The sequence below is a fragment of the Triticum aestivum genome, chromosome 1B (genome assembly GCF_018294505.1).
Source record: "Triticum aestivum cultivar Chinese Spring chromosome 1B, IWGSC CS RefSeq v2.1, whole genome shotgun sequence".
Lineage (NCBI taxonomy): Eukaryota > Viridiplantae > Streptophyta > Magnoliopsida > Poales > Poaceae > Triticum > Triticum aestivum.
Genome location: NC_057795.1, coordinates 609,669,765 through 609,675,984, shown reverse-complemented (window position 1 = coordinate 609,675,984; position 6,220 = coordinate 609,669,765). Strand labels below are relative to the sequence as shown.

Genomic DNA, 6,220 nt, shown 5'->3' with positions numbered 1-6,220 from the left:
ATGGGATAAGCTAGTCGAATTGGAAAAGATGAAAAATATTGTCATGATTAAAATAGTTGAATTCATGAGTAATTACAAAAAAAAACTATTATCGTCGGTTGCGTACCGTATGAACATCGAAGGTCTCCTCGAGGTTAATGCTGAAGCGACGATCTTCGTCCAGCACAATGAACCTGTCGCAGATACCTCGGTCGTCGTGGCACCAGTCGCACTCCTCCGGGCGGTTTTCATCGTTCGATGAGTACGACATTTCCGGCCTACGTTCATAATTCAAATATTAAACTAGATCATTATTATTAATCACGGGTTGACTATCGATGATCGATGTACGTAGCTCCTCCTTTTCATTCCAGGATGCATTATTATATCAAATTGTCTAGCACACGGAAATGAAGGAGAACTTATCCAATATGAGCATTCAATAAGCAAAACCAAATCATAAATAAGTAAAACCAAATCATAAAATAAAGTATAGTATTCAAATTAGCATGCATTCAATAATTATAAGCAAAAGTACATCATCTCTTAATTGGTGTCCGTACATCGTCGAATATTATCACTAATACAACTAGAACCGTAGCGTCCGACGGGTATCGACGCGGGCGGTGGACACCCAAAAATAAGGAACCATCACAGGATCATAGCTCCAGTGAGATCCCTGAAGAACCTGCCAGGTATTGTCGAATCTGCCCTCCAATGCAACCATGTAGCGACGGACGTGCTCGTCCTCCTCGCTGACACGGTGACGTACCACCTCCGCGGTGTCCGGATGCCTCACCACCGTCACTGGCCCACGCGACCGCCACCAAACAAGGATCGGGTCAATAACGGGCTGCCTCCTCACCAACCTACGTCCCCCGGAAGGTAGCACCTCCCAATATCAGCCCGACGGAGCCCAGTCCCGAACATGGCCCTGATCAAGCAGGCCTCCACCGCCGAGTCGACGACGACGAGGATGCGGGATAGGCATCGCCGACGTCGATGTGGCAACTACTTCTATATATAGTTAAATAAAAGTAGTTTTATTAATTAAATCAACTATCTAGTTCAACTACTAAGCACTTACTATAAATAAATAAGTACTCCCTCCGTCCGAAAAATACTCGTCATCAAAATGGACAAAAAGGGATGTATCTAGAATTAAAATACATCTATATACATCCCCTTTTATTCATTTTGATGACAAGTATTTCCAGACGGAGGGAGTACTACTTACTAAAAACAAACTACTTCTATATATAGTAAAATAAATTAGTTTATTAAATCAACTAGCTAGTTCAACTATATATAAACTACTTCTTATTTCTTTTCTTTTTCTAAATACTACACATCTAATCTAACAAAAAAATCTAATCTAACAAAAAAATCTATGAACTACACATCAAAATTACTACACATCTAATCTAACAAAAAATCTAATTAATCTAACAAAAAAACTAACATAATATAAACAAATTAATTACTACACATCAAATCTAACAAAAAAATCTAATCTAACAAAAAAATCTATGAACTACATATCTAAATTACTACACACATCTAATCTAACAAAAAAATTCTAATTAATCTAACAAAAAAATCTAACATAATATAAACAAATTAATTATTACACATCTAATTTAACAAAAAAATCTAATCTAACAAAAAAATCTATGAACTACATATCTAAATTACTACACACATCTAATCTAACAAAAAAAATTAATTAATCTAACAAAAAATCTAACATCATATAAACAAATTAATTACTACACATCTATATCTAACCAAAAAAATCTAATCTAACAACAAAATCTAACAACAAAACTACAACATAATATATCTAGATTACTACACACATCTAACCTAACAAGGAGTGGAGCGGGGCGGCGACGGCGACGGCGAAGGCGACGGCGACGGCGAGGTGCGGAGCGGGGTGGCGACAGCGGCGGTGACGGCGAGGTGCGGAGCGGGGCGGCGACGGCGTCGAGGCGGCGCGACGTCGATCCGGGCGCGGCGCGGGCGGGCTGGGCGGGGCGCGCGGGCGGCGACGGCGCGGGGCAGGGCGGGGCGGGGCGCGCGGGGCGGCGACGGCGCGGTGCGGGGCTGGGCGGCGCGGCGCGGCGCGGCGTGGCGGGGCGGGGCGGCGACGGCGAGGTGGCGGCAGGGAGACGCGCGGCGACGGGAGTGAAGCAGGAGAGATCAAAAACTGCAAAGTCCTGTATATATAGCAAGAGCATCGGTCCCGGTTGGTGGCTCCAACCGGGACTAATGCCCTCTTTCGTCCCGGTTGGTGCCACCAATCGGGACCAAAGGCCTCTTTTCAGCAGCCCAAATGGCGAGAAACGGAGACCTTTGGTCCGGTTGGCGGCTTCAACCGGGAATAAAGGGGGGGCATTGGTACCGGTTGGTGCCACGAACCGGTACTAATGCACCCCTTTAGTTTCGGTTGGTGCCACCAACCGGGTCTAAAGGCCATGTGCTGCCCGCGTCGCGGCACGAAAGTTTAGTCCCACCTCGCTAGCTGAGGGAGCTCGAGAGTGGTTTGTAAGCCCCAGTCCCGCTGCCCTCTCGAGCTCCTCTCAAATGCAGGCTTACGGGCCTAAACGCACCATATGTGCATGTGGGCCGATTGGGCCTATTGCGGGCCTGAATCCTGGCCCATTGTTAGGTTTCTAGTCGTATTCAGGCTGTGGTAGCCCTTTAGGTGGCACTTTTTTTATTTTATTTTGATTCTTCCTGTAGTTGTTTTTTTAGTCCCACCTCGCCAAGCGAGAGGCACTCGCAGCTGTTTATAAGCCCTGAGTGCAGAGACGATGACGAAGAGGCCCAATGCTCCTGCACGTTGGTTAGCTTCAAGCCTTGAGGAATACGGTAGACTGCACAGAGCTATGTGCAGTGCAGTTGACACTATTCGGAAATGCTTGAAGCAAATTAACAAGCATTGCGCCTCTTTTTTATTTTTAATGACTTATTACAACTGAGAAATAAAAAGAAAACAAATAAATATAGCTGAAAAGAAAAAAAACTATATAGAAAACTAGTGGTGGGATGGTTCTTGGGGTTGTTAGTGGTGAAGAAGAAGAAGGGCAGATGCAGGATGCAGATGGGAGAGGATGGGAGATGGATGAAAGGTGTGAGAGGAAGAGGAATATGATAGGTGGCTTAAATAGCCATAGTGTGAGTGTTATTTCACCATGGCGGTAATGGGGTAAAATGTGAACAATTATTTCCACCCACTGTGGCATCGGGAGTGTACACGCGTGAAAAACCGTAAATTGTATTCTGGGCTATGCAAACGAGTTAACTAAGATTGTATGTTCAAGAATTAAATATATGCAGTTGCAATAAACCAAAAGTAAGGCACTTACCTACTTGAATCCAGGTAGAGGGGGCCAACAGCCTAGTTGGTGGCAAAACTTGAACGACCAAATAGGAGGCGCGCGCCGCACACCGCGGGAGGCAGCGGGCGAGGGACATGGTGGGGCTGGTGGTGGCAACTTCCTCCGGCAGGTCCTGCGTTGCCGTGTCGGTCGATCTGGAGGAACAACTCCTCACGGCGGTCCTCCGCCATGCTCTGGCTCGACGTCGAGCAATCGGAACGCGAAGCGGAGGATAGGTTGGCCGCCGAAGCGAAAGGCGCACAGCTACCGAAGCAGCAGGCGTGTGTCGTCCATTGGATGGCCGGCTTCATCTCCTCCCCTTCTGACGACTCCGACGAGACGCTGCCGGACGACGTGGTGGTGGAGATCCTGGTGCGCGTGACGGATGTGGCAGCCCTCTTCCACTGCGCCGCGACGTGCAAGCGATGCGGCCTTCTCGTCGCCGAGCCGTCTTTCCTCTGCCACCGCTGGCCGGAGGGCGTGAGCCGCCCGTCCTCCCTGCTCGGCTTCTTCTCCGTGCAACAACCCCGTGAAGAACCAACAGAAGGGAGCTCTACGGCTACGCCCATCTCGCCCTACACCCCGGCGCCATGGTCCCTCCCCCTCGGACAGGGCAACCGCTTCCCCAATTTTCCTGGTCCTCGCGGCACCCAGGCAGGGCTGCTCACCTTCGCGCCGCGGCCTTCTTGTTGGGCGCAGGGTCCGACTGGACGAACCCGGCAATGGACACATGAAAGACCATGATCCTGGAATTGTGCGATCCAATCGCCGGTAAAAGCCACCGGCTGCCTGCGTTGAAGAGCAATAGACATTTCCGAATAGAAGGATGTGCCCTTCTAACCGGTGCGGATTGTTGCCCGGCCAAAAGGCGAGAGGCGCCAGCGGCGTTCCACTCGTCCTTTTTCAAAGTGCTAATCATCGCCGCCGATCGAGATGAGCCACGGCACAGTCTCCAACGTTTTCACTTCGACCGAGTCGGGCTCGAGCTGGAGCACGCCTAGGGAGTGCTTGGACACTTTGGAATTGGAGCACGGCACGCGTCTGGTGTCTCAGAAGACGAGCGCTATTGTGTGCCAAGGCGTCGCACATTGGCTCTTCAAGAATACGTCCAACTTGTACGCACTCAGCGTGTGCGGTAAGACCACGGAGATGTCCTTAACAAGGCTCCCAGTCAAACCGGACCAAACTCCGCCCATTCTTGGAGTCACTGATGACGGGGCGCCATCGTTGCTTCGCTTGGACGGGCAATGCACCATGCTAGAGATCTGGACACGCCGGAGTGGACAACATGAGTGGAGTTAGCAACACAGACCGTTGGCATCGCACCAAGATGATCGAGTTACAGCCACCCGAGTGGGGCAAGATGGACGCAGCTGCAGTGCCTTGTGCGCGGGTGAAACGAGCGGCATACTGCTCATCAAGGACAATCAAGAAGACATGTACATCGTAGATCTCCAAACAGGGGCAATGGAGGCGGTCCACAAACTGGTTTCGCGGCATTGTCATGATGGCTATCCCTTTTGAGATGGACTGGCCAGCCTTCTTCACGCGCCACTTGGCAAACACTAGGGTCAAGCGAAGGCAATCCGAGAGGAGCTCTATCGAAAATTGGAGGAGTTCTATCAAAAATTGCTGACCTTTTGGGGGACCAATAGCTGTGTCACTTATCATTGGGCTATGAGCTCTGCTATGAGCTGGGCCTAGTAAGATCTACATGAATCTAAGTTCTGCCTCGAAGATTTCACAAACTTGCAAGTTAATGAAGTAACCTACACATTTGGATACGGCATTGAGCAGCGTCAAGGCAAGAAACAAATGTTGCAAGGATTGTCGTGCTTCATCAGATGAAGAGCATAAACAGTCATGTGCAGATTAATTTTTTTCTTGTGATCCAGAATAATGTTGCCTCTGTGTTTTATTGTCAGTTTTTAACTTTAACCTCTGCTTGTTAAGACTTAGCTGTGCTAGCTGAACCTTTGATATTCTGTTGAACAAAGAGTATTGAGTGCTGAATAGTATGCCTGTGAAAAATATTTATGGCTGTGAAGAATGTTTTGTTCAACAGAGGCAACGTTTACGATGCTCATCCATATCGAGAAGACTTCTCTTTTACCGTTAAATCACTCTTGTTTTTCTTCTTGGTCTTCCACCGTTATGCAGGAGACATGTCCCATCAAATAAATCCAGAATATTTTATATGTGAGAAATTTAACAAAACTCGATATAAATTAACTGGAAGTTGATTTTCGCCACCAAAGCACAAATGGCAAAACTATAAAACATATGGATTGTACCACCGTCAGTTTGGGACACTTTGGTCTTTTTATATTTCATGATGAACATTACAAAAGAACAGAAATACTCCCTCTATAAACATATGTAAGACATTTTTATATTTGTTTACAGAGGGAGTACCAAGTATTCTTAACTGGAAGACGAAATGAAAAAATAAACCCTTGGATGCTCGGTTTTTCATATAGTGAGGAATAATTCGGTGGCAAACAGTAATATATATCAGGAAACAAAGAACTTTAACCATTTACATACTAACTAGCAAAAATATCCATGCGTTGCAACGGGAAGAAAACATATTATATACTTCTCGCACAATAAGCATGTTTCACAAAACACACCCTCGCCATACCACCTCCACTTGTGCTTTGTCCACATGCCTCTTGGTTTTGAAACCCTAGCTCGAATCCTCCCATAGTTGTGCACACGATACGTACAAAACTATCACACAAGCAAGCAGGCAGACTGCTTGATTGATGTGCACGTAGACTATGTATACGGCTGCTCTGGCTAGCTAGCTTTGCTATGGATCGAAACGATCTTTGACGGAGCGACTTTCTCATAAC

General features: G+C 47.2%; 1 pseudogene; it reads left to right on the top strand.

Moving 5' to 3' along the window:
• Window positions 1–3,551: 3,551 nt before the first annotated feature.
• Window positions 3,552–4,998, top strand: LOC123080495 (uncharacterized; annotated as a pseudogene).
• Window positions 4,999–6,220: the final 1,222 nt, after the last annotated feature.